This window comes from Pseudophryne corroboree, chromosome 2 (genome assembly GCF_028390025.1).
Source record: "Pseudophryne corroboree isolate aPseCor3 chromosome 2, aPseCor3.hap2, whole genome shotgun sequence".
Classification (NCBI taxonomy): Eukaryota; Metazoa; Chordata; class Amphibia; order Anura; family Myobatrachidae; genus Pseudophryne; species Pseudophryne corroboree.
The window spans coordinates 516,029,162-516,051,254 of NC_086445.1; the positions used below are offsets into that span (position 1 = coordinate 516,029,162).

At 44.9% G+C, this 22,093-nt stretch overlaps 1 protein-coding gene, 1 long non-coding RNA gene and 1 pseudogene across 16 annotated transcripts in view; 1 reads left to right on the top strand and 2 right to left on the bottom strand.

Moving 5' to 3' along the window:
* Nucleotides 1–16,096, top strand: part of LOC135032827 (uncharacterized) — a 49,917-nt gene extending 33,821 nt beyond the window's left edge. The window contains exon 2 of the long non-coding RNA XR_010228310.1: nt 15,663–16,096. This is a non-coding gene — a long non-coding RNA (uncharacterized LOC135032827). The remainder of the gene's footprint in view (nt 1–15,662) is intronic.
* Nucleotides 1–22,093, bottom strand: part of MACF1 (microtubule actin crosslinking factor 1) — a 564,002-nt gene that overhangs the window by 534,274 nt on the left and 7,635 nt on the right. The window lies entirely within an intron of this gene.
* Nucleotides 12,928–13,045, bottom strand: LOC135051939 (5S ribosomal RNA; annotated as a pseudogene).

Genomic DNA, 22,093 nt, shown 5'->3' on the forward strand with positions numbered 1-22,093 from the left:
AGCACTGTGGGGGCATATCTGGCAGCACTGTGGGGGCATATCTGGCAGCACTGTGGGGGCATATCTGGCAGCACTGTGGGGGCATAACTGGCAGCACTGTGGGGGCATATCTGGCAGCACTGTGGGGGCATATCTGGCAGCACTGTGGGGGCATATCTGGCAGCACTGGCAGCACTGTGGGGGCATATCTGGCAGCACTGTGGGGGCATAACTGGCAGCACTGTGGGGGCATATCTGGCAGCACTGTGGGGGCATATCTGGCAGCACTGTGGGGGCATATCTGGCAGCACTGTGGGGGCATATCTGGCAGCACTGTGGGGGCATATCTGGCAGCACTGTGGGGGCATAACTGGCAGCACTGTGGGGGCATATCTGGCAGCACTGTGGGGGCATATCTGGCAGCACTGTGGGGGCATATCTGGCAGCACTGTGGGGGCATATCTGGCAGCACTGTGGGGGCATATCTGGCAGCACTGTGGGGGCATATCTGGCAGCACTGGGGGCATATCTGGCAGCACTGTGGGGGCATAACTGGCAGCACTGTGGGGGCATAACTGGCAGCACTGTGGGGGCATATCTGGCAGCACTGTGGGGGCATATCTGGCAGCACTGTGGGGGCATATCTGGCAGCACTGTGGGGGCATATCTGGCACTATGAGGGCATATCTGGCACTGAGGGCTGTGTACGGCTAGAGCTGCATTTCCCACCCTAGGCTTATACTCGAGTCAATAAGTTTTCCCAGGTTTTTGTGGTAGAATTAGGTGCCTCGGCTTATATTCGGGTCGACTTATACTCGAGTATATACGGTACTTGGGTAGGTCCCTGGAACATACCCAATATGTGGGATTTATGTGCCTAAATGTATTTCTGATTTATATGATAAAGTCTACAATATTATAAAGTTGTTTAGGAATTTTGCAGTGTCTCCCTCCTTCCTTTTTTGGAATAGTAAATTTAATTGAGGTGATCACCTTCCTTAAAATCCTATATTCATTGCAAATGCTCCTCATAATTGTATCCCCTTCTGAGCTATAACAAAACAAAATAATATTATAATATAAAGCAGATGATGAGATGATAAACAAAAAATCTATAATAAGAAGAAAAAAGATAAATTGCTTAACAAATACTGAAAATGACTTGATGTTATTTAGGTCAGTAGATAATAGGAATTCATATATTTAACAAATTTAGGGGTAGATGTATGAACGTGCATTATGGGAGGAAGTGGTATCCGCGCACGTTATGTGCACCGATACCGCTTCCCTCCCAAGTATTAATATGGCGGAATGTGCCCAGTGACAGAGGTGCACCCCTGTCGTTAGCGCTGCTGCTATCTTTTACATGGCAGGCCGATGTGCAAGCTAATGTCAGAACGGTCAGTTGCACTGACCATTTCGACACCTGCAGCTAGTGATTTTGACAGCTGCAGGTGTAGATGTCCTATTTCTACACCGGGGACAGCGCTGTCCCTGGCTGTGACGGGTCCAGGCTCTGGGCTGCATGTAAGATCTCGTGTGAGTAGTGAGATTTTGCGCATGCACACTGCAGCTGGCCGGGCAGGGCAACTCAGCACTAAGCTGTTGCGCTATTTGCTCTGGTAGGGATCGCTGGAAGGGGTAGTCTTAAACCCACCCCCCCAAACCCCCACCTCTTCTTCAGCAAACAAGATGTTCTTACATATTGGCCCTCATTCCGAGTTGTTCGCTCGCAAGCTGCTTTTAGCAGCTTTGCACATGCTAAGCCGCCGCCTACTGGGAGTGAATCTTAGCTTATCAAAATTGCGAACGAAAGATTAGCAAAATTGCGAATAGACACCTCTTAGCAGTTTCTGAGTAGCTCCAGACTTACTCGGCATCTGCGATCAGTTCAGTCAGTTTCGTTCCTGGTTTGACGTCACAAACACTCCCAGCGTTCGGCCAGACACTCCTCCGTTTCTCCAGCCACTCCCGCGTTTTTCCCAGAAACGGTAGCGTTTTTTCGCGCACACCCATAAAACGGCCAGTTTCCGCCCAGAAACACCCACTTCCTGTCAATCACATTACGATCACCAGAACAAAGAAAAAACCTTGTAACACCGTGAGTAAAATACCTAACTGCATAGCAAATTTACTTGGCGCAATCGCACTGCGGACATTGCGCATTAGCGACTAATCGCTCCGTTGCGAGAAAAATATAACGAACGAACAACTCGGAATGACCCCCATTGTCGGTGTTCCTTCCTGCTCACCTCGGTAATGAGGAAGAGATAGCGGGACGATCCATGCCGCTATAATACATCTCCCCCATTGTCAGTGTCTAAATATTTATGAACCTAATTGTATATGGTACATTAGGATCAAATATGGTCCCTATATTTGCAAATGTATTCATGCATTGTTTGTAGCAGTTTAACATATTTCCCCAATATGGTCTACACACCCTGTATTGTAATGGTGTGTACACACAGCGAGATATTTTCTTGCAATTTTGACTATATAGTCGAAATCGTAAGAAAAGTTAGTGCAGATCGCAAGGTGAAAGTCACCTTGCGATCCCGATGCGATGACTATGCGCAGTCCCACGCGGTCGGCATCGCAATCATAGATAGACTGTGTAGGCAAGTCAATTTTGACTATCTCGTAGAAAAGATAATCAAAATTGACACTTAGCCAAAATCGCACATAGGGGGTAATTCTGAGTTGATCGCAGCAGGAATTTTGTTAGCAGTTGGGCAATACCATGTGCACTGCAGGGGCGGCAGATATAACATGTGCAGAGAGAGTTAGATTTGGGTGGGTTATTTTGTTTCTGTGCAGGGTAAATACTGGCTGCTTTATTTTTACACTGCAATTTAGATTGCAGATTGAACACACCACACCCAAATCTATCTCTCTCTGCACATGTTATATCTGCCTCCCCTGCAGTGCACATGGTTTTGCCCAAGTGCTAACAAAATTCCTGCTACGATCAACTCCGAATTACCCCCATAGTCCATATCGCAAGCACACTCATTATGTGCTTGCGATACTGACTAATGGGCCCTACAAACTGGGTGACCCGCCGCCGAGCTGCCCGACCGCCGTTATGGCCGATGGACGACCTGGCGGCGGGGGGGAGGTAACGGGGAGAGAAGTTTCTTCACTCCCCCTGTCACCCGTCTCCATAGCAGTGCATGCAAATATGGACGAGATCGTCCATATTGGACTGCATGCACAAGCGACGGGGCACCAACGATGAACAAGCGCGGGGCCACGCATCGTTCATCGTTGCTGCCTCCACACTGAACGATATGAACGAGAATGTTCATATCATTTTGTTCTATCGGCCAGTGTGTAGGGCCCTTTAGTCCCTGTCGCGTAGTGAGAATCGGGGTTAGCCCGAATGTCACCATGTGTACACACCTTAAGACATACTGTACATCGATAGATGGCGTATTCTTGATTTTGCTAACTACAGAAGAGAGCTGTATTAATTAGACTGAAGTATTGTATAACTTAGAAACTGCCGTTAAGTTGACTTATTATGTTCAAGCAAACAAATTTAACTTTCTGGATTTTAGAATATTTAGAAAGAAAACACAATTGTCAGCTGCCGTGTTCCAAAAGCCAACTGATAGAAATACTATTTTGCACGCATCAAGTCACCATACAGAGCATTTGAAAATCAGTCTCCCAATAGCTCAGTTCCTTCAAGTACTTAGGAACAATTCTAAACCATATTTGGCAGCACTTCAACTTGAATAAATAAAAATAAAATTCTGCCAGAGGGGATATTTGGATAAAATAATATTTTTCTGTCTGGGTAAAGCTGGAAAAAGTTTCATGCTACACACCTGTTAAAACAAAAATTAATAAAATGAATGAGCGTATCATCTTAATGATGACATGAAACAGCCATACCACCAGAATAACAAAGGCAGTTAAAAATAATTAGCACATCGTAGCTTCAACTCCCACATTACCATGAGGCTAAGGGGGAAATGTACTAACTACTAAGCCTATGAAAGTGATAAAGTGTAGAGATATAAAGCACCAGCCAATCAGACTTTGCCAAAAAATATCTAAAAAAAAAGCCAGTACAGTTCTGGAATAGCATTCTTCAGACAGAAGAAACGAAGATCAACCTGTACCAGAATTATGGGTAGAAAAATGTATTTAAAAACGTTGGAATCGATCATTATCCAAAGCATACCGCATCATCTGTAAAACGGTGGAGGCAGTGCGATGGAATAGGCATGCATGGCTTCCAATGGCACTGGTTCCATGGCATTTATTGATGATGTGACAGAAGCAGTCAGATGAATTCTGAAGTGTATAGGGATATACTGTCTTCTCAGATTCAGCCAAATTTAGCAAAGTTGCTTGGCGCTTTACAATACAGATGGACAATGACTAAAAAACGCACTGCAGAAACAACCCAGAAGTTTTTTAAGGCAAAGAAGAGGAATATTCTGCCATGGCTGAGTCAGTCACCTGATCTCAACCCCATCAAGCATGCATTTCACACAATACTAAAGGCAGGAAGACCCATAAACAACTGAAGACAGCTGCAGTAAAGGCCTGCCAAAGCAAAACATAGGAGTAAACCCATCATTTGGTGATGTCCATGGATTCCAGACTTCATGCAGTCATTGCCTGCAAGGGTTGGGTTTGTGTGACCGAGCGAGGGGGGCAAGCACAATGAAGCCCCTTGCCAGCTCACTGCGTTCGCCACGCAGCGGGCTCGCCACAGGTTCTATTCCCACTCTATGGGTGTCGTGGACAACCACGAGTGGGAATAGTCCCAGTTGGTCTGCATGCCGACCGCCGAGATATTCAGGGTTCAGGATCCTGGCATCAGTATTATGACCGGGTCACACAACCACATCCAGCATGCAAAGGGTTATTAACAAAGTATTAAAAATTAACATTTTATTTATTATTGTGTTAATATGTCCAATTACATTTGAGCTTCTGAAAATAGGGGACTGTGTATAAAAATTGTTGCAATTCCTAAACATTTCATACAATATTTTTGTTCAACCCTTATGGGCCCTACACACTTGTCGACCCGCCGCCGAGCTGGCCAGCGGGCAACCTGGCGGCGGGGGGAGTGAAGTTTCTTCACTCCCCCCGTCACCCGGCTCCATAGCAGTGCATGCTAATATGGACGAGATTGTCCATATTTGCATGCATGCATAAGCGACCTGGCACCAACGATGAACGAGCGCGGGCACGCGCATAGTTCATCGTTGGTGCCTCCACACTGAACAATATGAACGAGTTCTCATTCAGTAATGAACGAGAACGTTCATATCGTTCAGTGTATCTGCCAGTGTGTACGGCCCATTTGAATAAAAGCTGAAAGTCTGCACTTCTGTTGCATCGCCATTGTTTAATTTTCTAATCCATTGTGGATCCAAAATTATGAAAAGTGTGTCAGTGTCCAAATATATATGCTCTTAACTGTATATACACATCTAAATGATTCTAATAGGAAATCAATTGGTGGCATTTTGATTTGTTCTTGATGGCAAGGAGATCTTTCCTTTCTGTCTCTGGGCCTAATTCAGAACTGATCGTAGAATTTAGTACATCTACGATCAGTCGCACAGACATGCGGGGGGACGCCCAGCACAGGGCTAGTCCGCCCCGCATGCCAGGCCTTACCCCCCTGAACAAGTACACAGCGGCGATGCCAGGTAGTAGCTCCCTATCAGCGCAGCTCCTGTGCGCTGGCAGGGAACTACTCGTCGCTGTGAAGGTCGCAATGGCTGTGTGTGATGTCACGCAGCTGCTGCGGCCCGCCCCCGCACAGTCCGGGCACGCCTGCGTTGCCCGGACTGCGCCCCTAAAACGTCGGCCAAACGCCCTCCTCCCACCCAGTGACCACCGGCGCATGCGCAGTGCAGACCTGATCGGCTGCTGTGCGAAAACGCACAGCACCGATCAGGTCTGAATTAGGCCCTCTATACCATCATCATGAGAGCATACGTTAATGGATGCTAGCAAAGAATCCAGTGGAATATTGTCTAGGGAATTAATCTTAGCTATAAAGTCACTAATGCCCCTGAGGTAAGTAGGAACAACTGAAGAAAGTCAGAGAAAAATTGTACTACAGGCTGTAACAATGATTTGGGAGTTAAAATGACTGACCTTACCTACGTGAATAAATATAGAGAGAGAGAGAGAGAGAGAGAGAGAGAGAGAGAGAGAAAAAAGCAGTGGAATTGTGTTTGAAGGCATGTATGTCCTGTAAGTTTAAAAACCCTGGAAAAGGTCTGTTTCTGAAAATCAGTCTTAATTAGAGAAGGCTGATTCATGGGAGTAATAAAATCTTGTCAGGCTGGACAGGAAGTTGCTGTGAGCAAGCTGCTGGCTTGCAGAGAGACACCATTACTGCCTGAAGTGAGTGCTGTGTTAAACTGCTATTTGGTGAGTTGGACAGTAGGTCCTTCTCGCACATAGGGGGTCATTCCGAGTTGATTGCTCGCTAGCTGTTTTTAGCAGCCGTGCAAACGCTAAACCGCCGCCCTCTGGGAGTGTATCTTCGCTTAGCAGAAATGCGGACGAAAGCATCGCAGAATGGCTACAAAAAAATGTTGTGCAGTTTCAGAGAAGCTTCAGATCTACTCATCGCTTGCGATCACTTCAGACCATTCAGTTCCGGATTTGACGTCAAAAACACGCCCTGCGTTCGTAGAGCCATGTCTGTGTTTCCAGGCACGCCTGCGTTTTTTCGAATACTCCCTGAAAACGGTCAGTGAACACCCAGAAATGCCCCCTTCATGTCAATCACTCTGCGGCGGCCATTGCGACTGAAAAGCTTCGCTAGACCTTGTGTGAAATTACATAGCCGTTGTGAAAGTACGTTGCGCGTGTGCACTGCGCCGCATGCGCAGAAGTGCCGTTTTTTTACTTAATCACAGCGCAGCGAACATTTTCAGCTAGCGATCAACTCGGAATTACCCCCATAGAGAGAAAACCTGGTGCATAGTTAGGGCCCAGACAGGCTAGGATTTATGTTTTGTTTTACTTTTGCTACAAATTAAAATAGCTGAGTATATTTGCACCAAACACCCTGGACTGGTGTGTCACTACAGGTTGAGTATCCCATATCCAAATATCCGAAATACGAAATATTCCGAAATACGGACTTTTTTGAGCGAGACTGAGATAGTGAAACTTTGTTTTCTGATGGCTCAATGTACACAAACTTTGTTTAATACACACAGTTATTAAAAATAATGTATTAAATGACCTTCAGACTGTGTATATAAGGTGTGTATGAAACATAAATGAATTGTGTGAATGTAGACACACTTTGTTTAATGCACAAAGCTATAAAAAATATTGGCTAAAATTACCTTCAGGCTGTGTGTATAAGGTGCATATAAAACATAAATGCATTCTGTGCTTAAATTTAGGTCCCATTGCCATGATATCTCATTATGGTATGCAATTATTCCAAAATACGGAAAAATCCGATATCCAAAATACCTCTGGTCCCAAGCATTTTGGATAAGGGATACTCAACCTGTATTTGGGCTGCTGTAAGAAAATGCATCCTTCGTCCCCAATAGACGGCATCCTTATCCCAATCTGCCCACTATAAATATATATAGCAGACAGAGGTACTCCAAGTTTTTAGTGCAAAAAATTGTATTCAAAGGTGTCACAAAAACATCAACCAAAGTTTCGGGGCTCGTAGTCCCTTTGGACACACCTTGATAAGTTGATGTTTTTGCAACGTCTTTGAATGCAATTTTTTGCACAAAAGACCCGGAGTGCCACTGTCTGCTTTCTACATTAGTACTTCATTACAGAAGGCACCTAACAAGTATTACCAGGAGTGGCGGAGTACCTATAATGCTATATATACCAATCAGCCATAACATTAAAACCACCTGCCTAATATTGTGTATTTCCCCCTCATGCTGCCAAAGTAACTCTGACAGGCCTGAGGTGTGGATTTCACAAGACCACTGAAAGTGTCCGGGGGTACCTGGCAACAAGACTTTAGTAGCAGATCCTTTAAAGGGGCATACACACGGAGCAATATGAGCTAACAATATGGACTATATAGTCTACATCGTCAGATAAACTAGTGCGTATCGTTCTGTGTGCATAGAACCAAGGATGAACAATGCGCTCTCCCGCGAATCGTCATCGTTGATAAAAATAGACTGTGCATGCACATACAATTTTGGCTAGAACATGACTAGAATATACATAATCAAAATCGTTCATAGTCAGTATTGTTGGTTCTGGACTCCAGAGAAGTTCAAGGGAAACCGTTAAGCCAAAATTGTTCATAGCCAGAATCGCAACATGTGTATGCCCCTTAAATCCAGTAAATTGCAAGCTGTGGCCTCAATGGCTCAGACTTCTCTTTCCAGCATGTCCCGCAGATGCTCAATCAGATTGAGTTCTGGGGAATTTGGAGGCCAAGTCAATACCTTGAACTCTTTGTCATGTTCCTCAAACAATTCTTGAACAATGGGCCTAATTCCTGATTGCTGCTGTGCGTTTTCTCACAGCAGCCGATCAGGTGTGAACTGCGCATGCGCCGGTGCATGCCAGACAACTGACGGCCATCTCAGCCCTGCGATCGCCTCTGCCTGATTGACAGGCAGAGGCAGTCGCTGGGCGGGAGGGTGCAGGCCAGCGGCGTTTGGCCGCCGTTTTAGGGGCGCGGTCTGGGCAACGCAGGCGTGCCCGGACCATGCGGGGGGCGGGCCACAGCGGCTATGTGACGTCACATGCAGCCGCTGTGACCCGCACAGCAACGAGTAGCTCCCTGTCAGCATGCAGGAGCTGCCCTGGTAGGGAGCTACTCGTCAAGTACAAAAGCATCGCCGCTGTGCGATGCTTTTGTACTTGTGTGGCAGGGCAGAGCCAGAAATGCGGGGTGGACTAGCCTTGTGCTGGGCGTCCCCCCGCATGTCAGGGAAGCTGATCGTAGATGTGCTAAATTTAGCACATCTACGATCAGGTCTGAATTAGGCCCAATGTTTGCAGTGTGGCAGGGAGCAGTCTTCTGCTGAAAGAGGCCACAGCCATCAGGGAATACCATGAATGAGTTTACTTAATTGTAACAATATTTAGGTAGGTGGTACGTTTCTAAGTTACATCCACATGAATGGCGGAATCCAATGTTTCCCAGCAGAACATTGCACAGAGAATCACACTGTCTCCACCAGCTTGCCTTCTTCCCATAGTGCATTCTGATGCCAGCTCTTCAACAGACAAATGACATGTACACATCTAGCCGTCCACATGATGTACAGATGTTTCCCGTTACAGCCTTGCTGCATACAGCAGCGTGCTATAGCGAGACTGCCATGCGAATGCAAAGCGTCATTCTGTGTCCGTTTGCATCGCACGTGGCTCCCATTGAAGTGAATGGCATAGCGGGGGTCCCCATACATTAATTATAGCTAGACAGAGGAAAAGGAGGTGGGGTCTAAGCAGAAGCATTGCTACACTGCACTGTACATCAATGTATGCAGCATGGGAGGGGGCTGGTTGCCAGCCTACAAGGAAAGACTGACTCAGGGAGGGGGCAATGTCTGCATGGATGTATGTATGTATGTGTATAAATATGTGACTATGTATGTGTACATATGTATGACTAGATACAGTACACATATGTACAGTATATAGCATGGACGTGAGGTAAATGGCTCAGGGGGCACTGGCTAGTACCAGAGCCAGATTTACACACAATATATGAGACAAAGAGTTCATGTGTGATTTATACACAGGTGCAGCAGTATATACTGCTGGAAATTTGATGAGTTTTGATCAGGGATGTGCAGATAAGGTAGGCAGGGGATGCACTGACTCACCTGTCATAGACTTTTACTCCAGAATTTTGACTATAAAAATGATTAGAATAATACAAATTTGTATTTTTGTAATTTTGTATTTTTCATATACTTTATATAGTCAAATCTCTGGCATACACGTCAGTATGACAGGAAAGGCTCTGCCTCACCTCGCCATACGTCACTGGTGTATAGGTGTGTGTCTCTATACGTATGTGCGTATAGGTGCCTGACTAGATATATGTGATTGTACGCATGTTTGTAACTATATATGTACAGGTTGAGTATCCCATATCCAAATATCCGAAATACGGAATATTCCGAAATACGGACTTTTTTGAGCGAGAGTGAGATAGTGAAACTTTTGTTTTCTGATGGCTCAATGTACACAAACTTTCTTTAATACACACAGTTATTAAAAATATTGTATTAAATGACCTTCTGACTGTGTATATAAGTTGTATATGAAACATAAATTAATTGTGTGAATATAGACACACTTTGTTTAATGCACAAAGTTATAAAAAATATTGGCTAAAATTACCTTCAGGCTGTGTGTATAAGGTGCATATAAAACATAAATGCATTCTGTGCTTAGATTTAGGTCCCATTGCCATGATATCTCATTATGGTATGCAATTATTCCAAAATACGGAAAAATCCCATATCCAAAATACCTCTGGTCCCAAGCATTTTGGATAAGGGATACTCAACCTGTATGTATATGACTGACTGTACATATATATACAGACCGAAATTGTCCGGCACTCATCCCAATATTATCAACTTGCCCAGGTGCCGCTCCAGAGTAAGCATGTATCCTGAAAGTAGTAGATGGCACTCCGGGACTGTTACAAGACATCTCTTGATAAAAGAGCTTGTCTCTGAAACGGGTGTGGTATGTAAGGTAGACCGTAAGTAGATTGACAATGTTTGGGTCGACCACCATTGGTCGACAATAAGTAGGTCAACAGGGTTTTAAGGTCGACAAGGTATTTAGGTCGACATGGTCTAGGTCGACAGGTCAAAATGTCGACATGAGTTTTTTTGGGTTTTTTTTTTTTTTTTGGGGGGGGGGGGGGGTTTCTCCGTACAATGACCGGGAACCCCAATTAGTGCACCATGTCCCCTTGCATGGCTCGCCATGCTTCGGGCAAGGTCGTTAAGTAGGAAAAAGTTAAAAAAAGAAAAAAAACTGTGAAAACCTCATGTCGACCTTTTGACCTGTTGACCTATAACAGGTTGACCTAAAGACCATGTCGACCTAGAAATCCTGTCGACCTACTTACTGTCGACCAATAGCGGTCGACCTTAACATTGTCGACCTACTTACTGTCGACCTAAAGACCGGATCCCCTCTGAAACATTGACAACACCTTTCAGCTGTGCCTACGTTATTTACTTTGTGTAACGGTCCCGGAGTGGCATCTACATATATATATATATATATATATATATATATATATATATATGGTATGCATATGACTATCGACCTGATCACACGCTAACTTTTTTTGCAGCGCTGCGATCAGGTCAAAACTCTGCAAAACTGCGCATGCGTATGCACCGCAATGCACAGCCGTGTTGTACGGGTACAAAGCGGATCGGTGCTGGGCGATGAATTTAACGAAGAATCCATTCGCATAGCCGATCACAAGAAAATCGACAGGAAGAGGGCATTTATGGGTGTCAACTGACCGTTTTCAGGGAGTGGTTGGAAAAACGCAGGCATGTCCAAGCGTTTGCAGGGCGGATGTCTGACGTCAATTCTGGGACCGGACAGGCTGAAGTGATCGCAGCGGCTAAGTAAGTCCAGAGCTACTCAGAAACCGCACAAAACTTTTAGTACCGCTTGGCTGCACATGTGATCACACACTTGCAAAGCGAAAATACACTCCCCCATAGGCGGCGACTATCTGATCGCAGTGCTGCAAAAAATAGCTAGCGAGCGATCAACTCTGAATGACCCCCTATGTATGTACATATGTACAAATACCACTCAACCATCCCGATATTGGCCGGACAACCCTGCTTTTCAGACACTGCCCCACCCAAGGGTTGCAGAGTCCAGCAGGGAGCAAAGGTAGGGAGGGAACGCTACTTTAGGCAGGAGCAGCCTAGCAGCTGGGAAAGCAATGTACATGTCCCCTGCACAACATTAAATGGGGATGTGAAGTGTGACCACGCCCCCTTTTATATATGCACTGAAGGCTTGCACAGAAGCCTGTTACTCGCATTCCAAATGTTGGTATTTAGGGCCCCCAGTATTAAGTGCCTAAGCACCCCAACAGCCTTAATCCAGCTCTGTGCAGCCCCATATGCAACAAGCTATGATGCACTGTGTGTTCTGACACCTTTCTATCATAGCCAGCATGGACTTTTTTTTAGCAACTTCTGCTACAGGAGCTCTTCTGTGGAGTTGGACCAGACAGGCTAGCCTTCACTACTGATATCCATCAATGAGCCTTGGGTGGCCATGGCCTGCCATCCGTTCACCAGTTGTTCCAATTTTGGTGTCTACTAACCACTGCTTACTGGAACACTCCCACAAGATCTCCCATGTTGCAGATGCTCTGACCATGTTCAAAAAAAGGGGGGATGGTTCCCGTATAGTACCAGAGCCAAAAGAAAAAAGAAAGACTATATATCTTTTCTGGGGCACACTTGTAAATAAGATGAAATGATGAGTTTCATTAAAATATAACTTTTATTGTCAACCTTCATAAAATATTGACTATAGGCAAAGGGAGGGGGGGGGGAGTGAGGAAAGGCACTGATAGTTACAGATAATGATTGAAAGGCTATAGTCTAAATAAATAAAAAAAATGTTATCTAAATGAATCACTGAGAAAATAACAAAAACAAATTGGCATGTTGGTTCTGTGAGCAAAATTATATGGGTGTCTCCAAGTGATTAATATGGTAGAAACCATATATATAGGTATGAAAATTTTTCTCCCTGTAATTGTAATAATTAAATAGGTAGTGAAAGTATCACTGGAAGAAAATTATCAATAAATAACAAATGACCAAATGGTGGGTTGTGCCTGGCTCAGCACCGATTTCTGAATGTATCTTAAAGAGGAAAAGAGGGAGGAAAGGTTTCTTGGTCCTGTGTCCTGTGTTTGGATAAAAATACCTGCAGTACCCGGTATTCCCTGGTGGTCTCCCAACCAGGTACTGACCTGGCCCACAGTGCTTGGCTTCCAAGATCAGACGAGGTTGGGCATACTCAGTATGGTCTGACCGCAGGTAGATATATCCCACACCTGATGACACCAGGAACTTTGTGTACTCGGTTCTGTGAGAGTTTCATAGAGTTTTCTTGTAGAGGCCCATAGTCCTGATGATGATGTGATGAGCACTCTTGAATCTTGGAAAAAAGTGGTGTCAAATGTACTCCAATATTCTCCCACACCTGAAGGATAGCGTGAAGTCCGCCAGATCAAATCAAGGTTTCGAGGACGAAATATTACAGTGCCACCTTTTGGTAAAGGGAGTCTTAAAACTCAATGATGATGGCTGCAAGTCCTGTTTTTTGCAGAAACTGTCACGGATTCTGATGTCAAAAATAATGATATATGTCCCAAAATGATTTGATGGGGTCCCCCAGGTTGGTGGAAGTACTGAGGCTTTTAAAGGTGTGGCCCTGTTGTATATGAAATGAGCAAAAACTGAAAGGTGATAGAAAGCGAGTAGGAGAAAAAAATGGAAGAACAAGGGGGATCAGGTACAGTAACCCACCACTTCTGCTGTTTTATCATCTGCCTCGGCATCGAATGAGAAAATGAGAGGGTGGTGTGGAACGACACTGATGCCGAAGAAAGTTAGAAGAACACTTCTGCTGTTCTGTTTTATAACTATAATGGTGCCCTGTTGCCAGATTGCATTGCAGAGTCACCAAGATTGTTTAACAGAATGAGAGGGTGTTCCAGAAATGGGTTTGCCTTAGAAAATATATAGTAGTTACTTCAAATGGATATAATTAAATGCTGAATAAGTATGTTAGCAAAATACTACAATATTACATTCAGGTAGATCATGGGTGCAACCCATTTCAGATGCGTAGTGTGTCCCAAAAAAGTCCCCTATGTGTGAAAAAAAGATACATGAGGAATATATATATATAATATAGTAATTATAATAATGATGACCGGACCCTCCTGCTGCTAGAATGTTATTATTTCCCTGGCTTGTTAACCTGATTGTCAGAAAAGGCCGTGGATGCTTATAATGGATGCTAGTATATTCTGATTATCTTTGTGATCTGCAGCAAACAAATAACAAATTGTCCGTGATACTTGTAAATAAGGTCAGTTTCAAAAACAAAGCCAGGGACCTACTGTTACGTAGGAGAATGAAATACCCTTGTTGGTAGCTGATCGCAGCTTCAGGGAGTCCGTGGGGAAGGGGTGAGCCAGGCGTGGAGACGCCGGTGTCCGCGGTCCGCCGACCGGAAGTTCGGAACACCGGACCGGAAGTGACGTACGTTTCGCTCTACGAAACTTGTTCACTGGATGCATCCAGCTACCAACAAGGGTATTTCATTGGAAGCCAAGCACTGTGGGCCAGGTCAGTACCTGGTTGGGAGACCACCAGGGAATACCGGGTACTGCAGGTATTTTTATCCAAACACAGGACACAGGACCAAGAAACCTTTCCTCCCTCTTTTCCCCTTTAAGATACATTCAGAAATCGGTGCTGAGCCAGGCACAACCCACCATTTGGTCATTTGTTATTTATTGATAATTTTCTTCCAGTGATACTTTCACTACCTATTTAATTATTACAATTACAGGGAGAAAAATTTTCATACCTATATATATGGTTTCTACCATATTAATCACTTGGAGACACCCATATAATTTTACTCACAGAACCAACATGCCAATTTGTTTTTGTTATTTTCTCAGTGATTCATTTAGATAACAACATTTTTTTAATTTATTTAGACTATAGCCTTTCAATCATTATCTGTAACTATCAGTGCCTTTCCTCACTTCCCCCCCCCCCCCCCCCCCTCCCTTTGCCTATAGTCAATATTTTATGAAGGTTGACAATAAAAGTTATATTTTAATGAAACTCATCATATCATCTTATTTACAAGTGTGCCCCAGAAAAGATATATAGTCTTTCTTTTTTCTTTTGGCTCCGGTACTATACGGGAACCATCCCCCCTTTTTTTGTGTATCAGTTTACTGAACTATCTCTGGGAGCACCACCAACCTAGCGCCTAATATTAATTTTTTGTTTGTATATTAAAGGCCAGATGTTGGTTCACATATTAGAGCCTTTGCTCTAACAACATCATTTTATAACATCTATTACCCATATTGAGTGATCTTGTGCAGACTCTATCATATTCTTTTTTCTGTGCTCTGACCATGTTGTCTAGTAATCACAATTTGGCCCTTATCAAAGCTCAGATCCTTACGCTTGCCCAATTGACCTACTTCCAACACATCAACTTCAGGAACTTTTCACTTGCTGTCTAATATATCCCGTCCCTTGACAGGTGCCATTGTAAATAAGCTAATCAGGCTGCTTAGATATAGCTAATAATAATAATAATAATGATGATGATGATTATGATGATAAAGAGCCTAATGTTGAGATTTATGAATCATGTATTATACAAGACTGTACTGGATCTTAATCAATATTTGTTTCATAAGCAAACTATTACTAGTATAGATAAAGCATGCATTGTTCACCATAAATTATAGTAGGCCATTGTATTACAAAGAAGGAATAGCTAGGTCACGGTGTCCTTTAGAGCGTGGACAATTCAGTTAGCTGTTGCTGTAAGGGAAAGTGATTATTGCTGCAGTATATTGTGAAATGATCTCTCCTCCACTACTTGAATTGCAGGATAAGGATTACTCTGTCACGTTTTGCACACAGATCTGGTGGAGTCGGCAGAGAAGAGTATACTGAACACAGAACAAAGGAAAGAAATGCCAGTAGAGAATCCCCCTCATTCACGGAAATACGAGATGAGAGCTCTGTAACCATGGCAACTAGAAGAATGGCTGCTCAGACCTTTGTGTTTCCATGGAAACAAATAATGCAAATTCAGCCTTCCATCAGCATCTACTTGCTCTGTATACCAGATACATAGTGCGTGCTACCAGCCCTTCTTACCATGTTTAGCATTTAGTTTAACCTGGTTCCAGAACACTAAATTCAGTTAAATGCACCTCTCAGAAAAGGGTGGGGTGTACAAATTACACATGAGTTAAGGAATGTGAATTACCTATTGTGTATACATGTGTTATTAATACAATAAACTTGCTCATGTCAAATCTCTGTGTTTAGATGTATATTCATAAGCACAAGCCACCACAAGTAACTTGAATTAAACTCATAAACAAAGCCCTCTACACACCATTCCCAGCCAATATATTGTGTCATCCTTTTGTTCTCTAGAGTTGCATGTGATTCTCTGGCAGGATAGCAAAAACTTGTAATAACTTATTACCTGACAAGATTATTTATAAACAGCCTGTCCCAATAAATGGGAGGGTTCATGCGTCACCCAAAGGAGCAGTCTAACTATATTATAATTTTAGTGGCAGTCACTGGCTGTTTAGAATACCTGATCCAGGAAAATGTATAAGATATATTAATGTACAGCAGCTCCTTCCTGCTTTGCTGAGATATTGTTTCTTACAGCTAGTAAAACTAGTTTGAAAGGCCTGTTCAAATGTTATTGCAGTTAGGTGTCACTTTCAATGATTAAAAATATTAACTTATTAATGAGAAGTCCTTTTAAAGTTAGAGGGCCGCCCTATCCAGCCACCGAAGTGTATCAAGCTGCCTATAACTAAGTTGATTAAGGAGGCCTATTTATCAAAGTGCCTGGCATCTTATACACGTGGAAACAAGTTCCACATATTTGCACATTTTTATATGTCATACCTATCTATAAAGTTGTTATCACAAGAGAGATGGATATCTCCTGCACTCATTCTGCTCCTTCCTATAGGGAGAGAGTCCAAAATTGAGAAGAGATGCATTTGGATCACCCTGCCTACACTAGCCCTCACAGTGCATTTGGGCAATATCACTGCCAGGTCATTTTAAATGTCTGTGGCTGTCAGCCAATCAGAGCTCACGGACCGGCTCTTGATTGGCTACCGGCCCATGAGCTTTGATTGGCTCACAAGCCGGCGCTATATTTCAAATGGCCGCCGGAGACATGGACTCAGTGAAGGGAGGCTCAGAAGAGACACGCGGTCGCTCGCTCCCCCTCAGCATCAGAGACGGGAATCGGCGGCAGTGGCACTGGCAGCAGGAGGGTAAGCACCACTGGGGGAATATGTATCTAGCACCACTGGGGGCATTTGTATCTGGCACCACTGTGGCACTGGGGGCATTTGTATCTTGCACCACTGGGGGCATTTGTATCTTGCACCACTGGGGGCATTTGTATTCTGGCACCACTGGGGGCATTTGTATTCTGGCACCACTGGGGGCATTTGTATTCTGGCACCACTGGGGTCATGTGTATCTGGCACCACTGGGGTCATGTGTATCTGGCACCGCTGGGGCAGTTGTGTATCTGGCACCATAGTGGCATTTAAGTATTTGGCACCGCTGGGGTCATTTGTGGATCTGATGTGAATTTAGGCTCATTCTATGTGCTATAATGTAAATTTCGGCTAATTTTGAGTGCTATAATGTGAATTTCGGCTCATTCTGTGTGCTATAATGTGAATTTTAGCTCATACCGTGTGGTATAATGTGATTTTCATCTCATTCTGTGTGCTATAATGCGAATTTCGGCTCATACAGCATGCTATAATGTGAATTTCGGCTCATTTTGTGTGCTATAATGTGAATTTCGGCTCATTTTGTGGGCTATAATGTGAATTTTGGCTCATTTTGTGTGCTTTTATGTGAATTTCGGCTCATTTTGTGTGCTTTTATGTGAATTTCGGCTCATTTTGTGTGCTATAATGTGAATTTCGGCTCATTCTGTGTGCTATGCAGGAATGGTGATTCGCCAGTCTGTATCACCAGTGCGCAGGGTTCTCTTTACTAACCGGCAACATTTTATTAGTAATGGCAACAATAGGAAATTTTAGAAGTGAACGGGAAGGGCATCTCTAAGTGGGAGGAGCTATAATTAGGGGGAGGAGTCATAATTCTTAAACCGCCCCCCCCCCTAAAAGTTAAGTCTAGATTAGAGATGAGCGCCGGAAATTTTTCGGGTTTTGTGTTTTGGTTTTGGGTTCGGTTCCGCGGCCGTGTTTTGGGTTCGACCGCGTTTTGGCAAAACCTCACCGAATTTTTTTTGTCGGATTCGGGTGTGTTTTGGATTCGGGTGTTTTTTTAAAAAAACCCTAAAAAACAGCTTAAATCATAGAATTTGGGGGTAATTTTGATCCCAAAGTATTATTAACCTCAAAAAACATAATTTACACTCATTTTCAGCCTATTCTGAACACATCACACCTCACAATATTATTTTTAGTCCTAAAATTTGCACCGAGGTCGCTGTGTGAGTAAGATAAGCGACCCTAGTGGCCGACACAAACACCGGGCCCATCTAGGAGTGGCACTGCAGTGTCACGCAGGATGGCCCTTCCAAAAAACCCTCCCCAAACAGCACATGACGCAAAGAAAAAAAGAGGCGCAATGAGGTAGCTGACTGTGTGAGTAAGATTAGCGACCCTAGTGGCCGACACAAACACCGGGCACATCTAGGAGTGGCACTGCAGTGTCACGCAGGATGTCCCTTCCAAAAAACCCTCCCCAAACAGCACATGACGCAAAGAAAAAAAGAGGCGCAATGAGGTAGCTGTGTGAGTAAGATTAGCGACCCTAGTGGCCGACACAAACACCGGGCCCATCTAGGAGTGGCACTGCAGTGTCACGCAGGATGTCCCTTCCAAAAAACCCTCCCCAATCAGCACATGATGCAAAGAAAAAGAAAAGAAAAAAGAGGTGCAAGATGGAATTATCCTTGGGCCCTCCCACCCACCCTTATGTTGTATAAACAAAACAGGACATGCACACTTTAACCAACCCATCATTTCAGTGACAGGGTCTGCCACACGACTGTGACTGATATGACGGGTTGGTTTGGACCCCCCCCAAAAAAGAAGCAATTAATCTCTCCTTGCACAAACTGGCTCTACAGAGGCAAGATGTCCACCTCATCTTCACCCTCCGATATATCACCGTGTACATCCCCCTCCTCACAGATTATCAATTCGTCCCCACTGGAATCCACCATCTCAGCTCCCTGTGTACTTTGTGGAGGCAATTGCTGCTGGTCAATGTCTCCGCGGAGGAATTGATTATAATTCATTTTAATGAACATCATCTTCTCCACATTTTCTGGATGTAACCTCGTACGCCGATTGCTGACAAGGTGAGCGGCGGCACTAAACACTCTTTCGGAGTACACACTTGTGGGAGGGCAACTTAGGTAGAATAAAGCCAGTTTGTGCAAGGGCCTCCAAATTGCCTCTTTTTCCTGCCAGTATAAGTACGGACTGTGTGACGTGCCTACTTGGATGCGGTCACTCATATAATCCTCCACCATTCTATCAATGTTGAGAGAATCATATGCAGTGACAGTAGACGACATGTCCGTAATCGTTGTCAGGTCCTTCAGTCCGGACCAGATGTCAGCATCAGCAGTCGCTCCAGACTGCCCTGCATCACCGCCAGCGGGTGGGCTCGGAATTCTGAGCCTTTTCCTCGCACCCCCAGTTGCGGGAGAATGTGAAGGAGGAGATGTTGACAGGTCGCGTTCCGCTTGACTTGACAATTTTGTCACCAGCAGGTCTTTCAACCCCAGCAGACCTGTGTCTGCCGGAAAGAGAGATCCAAGGTAGGCTTTAAATCTAGGATCGAGCACGGTGGCCAAAATGTAGTGCTCTGATTTCAACAGATTGACCACCCGTGAATCCTTGTTAAGCGAATTAAGGGCTGCATCCACAAGTCCCACATGCCTAGCGGAATCGCTCCGTGTTAGCTCCTTCTTCAATGCCTCCAGCTTCTTCTGCAAAAGCCTGATGAGGGGAATGACCTGACTCAGGCTGGCAGTGTCTGAACTGACTTCACGTGTGGCAAGTTCAAAGGGCATCAGAACCTTGCACAACGTTGAAATCATTCTCCACTGCACTTGAGACAGGTGCATTCCATCTCCTATATCGTGCTCAATTGTATAGGCTTGAATGGCCTTTTGCTGCTCCTCCAACCTCTGAAGCATATAGAGGGTTGAATTCCACCTCGTTACCACTTCTTGCTTCAGATGATGGCAGGGCAGGTTCAGTAGTTTTTGGTGGTGCTCCAGTCTTCTGTACGTGGTGCCTGTACGCCGAAAGTGTCCCGCAATTTTTCTGGCCACCGACAGCATCTCTTGCACGCCCCTGTCGTTTTTTAAAAAATTCTGCACCACCAAATTCAAGGTATGTGCAAAACATGGGACGTGCTGGAATTTGCCCATATTTAATGCACACACAATATTGCTGGCGTTGTCCGATGCCACAAATCCACAGGAGAGTCCAATTGGGGTAAGCCATTCCGCGATGATCTTCCTCAGTTGCCATAAGAGGTTTTCAGCTGTGTGCGTATTCTGGAAAGCGGTGATACAAAGCGTAGCCTGCCTAGGAAAGAGTTGGCGTTTGCGAGATGCTGCTACTGGTGCCGCCGCTGCTGTTCTTGCGGCGGGAGTCCATACATCTACCCAGTGGGCTGTCACAGTCATATAGTCCTGACCCTGCCCTGCTCCACTTGTCCACATGTCCGTGGTTAAGTGGACATTGGGTACAACTGCATTTTTTAGGACACTGGTGAGTCTTTTTCTGACGTCCGTGTACATTCTCGGTATCGCCTGCCTAGAGAAGTGGAACCTAGATGGTATTTGGTAACGGGGGCACACTGCCTCAATAAATTGTCTAGTTCCCTGTGAACTAACGGCGGATACCGGACGCACGTCTAACACCAACATAGTTGTCAAGGACTCAGTTATCCGCTTTGCAGTAGGATGACTGCTGTGATATTTCATCTTCCTCGCAAAGGACTGTTGAACAGTCAATTGCTTACTGGAAGTAGTACAAGTGGGCTTACGACTTCCCCTCTGGGATGACCATCGACTCCCAGCGGCAACAACAGCAGCGCCAGCAGCAGTAGGCGTTACACGCAAGGATGCATCGGAGGAATCCCAGGCAGGAGAGGACTCGTCAGACTTGCCAGTGACATGGCCTGCAGGACTATTGGCATTCCTGGGGAAGGAGGAAATTGACACTGAGGGAGTTGGTGGGGTGGTTTGCGTGAGCTTGGTTACAAGAGGAAGGGATTTACTGGTCAGTGGACTGCTTCCGCTGTCACCCAAAGTTTTTGAACTTGTCACTGACTTATTATGAATGCGCTGCAGGTGACGTATAAGGGAGGATGTTCCGAGGTGGTTAACGTCCTTACCCCTACTTATTACAGCTTGACAAAGGGAACACACGGCTTGACACCTGTTGTCCGCATTTCTGGTGAAATACCTCCACACCGAAGAGCTGATTTTTTTGGTATTTTCACCTGGCATGTCAACGGCCATATTCCTCCCACGGACAACAGGTGTCTCCCCGGGTGCCTGACTTAAACAAACCACCTCACCATCAGAATCCTCCTGGTCAATTTCCTCCCCAGCGCCAGCAACACCCATATCCTCCTCATCCTGGTGTACTTCAACACTGACATCTTCAATCTGACTATCAGGAACTGGACTGCGGGTGCTCCTTCCAGCACTTGCAGGGGGCATGCAAATAGTGGAAGGCGCATGCTCTTCACGTCCAGTGTTGGGAAGGTCAGGCATCGCAAACGACACAATTGGACTCTCCTTGTGGATTTGGGATTTCAAAGAACGCACAGTTCTTTGCGGTGCTTTTGCCAGCTTGAGTCTTTTCAGTTTTCTAGCGAGAGGCTGAGTGCTTCCATCCTCATGTGAAGCTGAACCACTAGCCATGAACATAGGCCAGGGCCTCAGCCGTTCCTTGCCACTCCGTGTGGTAAATGGCATATTGGCAAGTTTACGCTTCTCCTCCGACAATTTTATTTTAGGTTTTGGAGTCCTTTTTTTTCTGATATTTGGTGTTTTGGATTTGACATGCTCTGTACTATGACATTGGGCATCGGCCTTGGCAGACGACGTTGCTGGCATTTCATCGTCTCGGCCATGACTAGTGGCAGCAGCTTCAGCACGAGGTGGAAGTGGATCTTGATCTTTCCCTAATTTTGGAACCTCAACTTTTTTGTTCTCCATATTTTATAGGCAGAACTAAAAGGCACCTCAG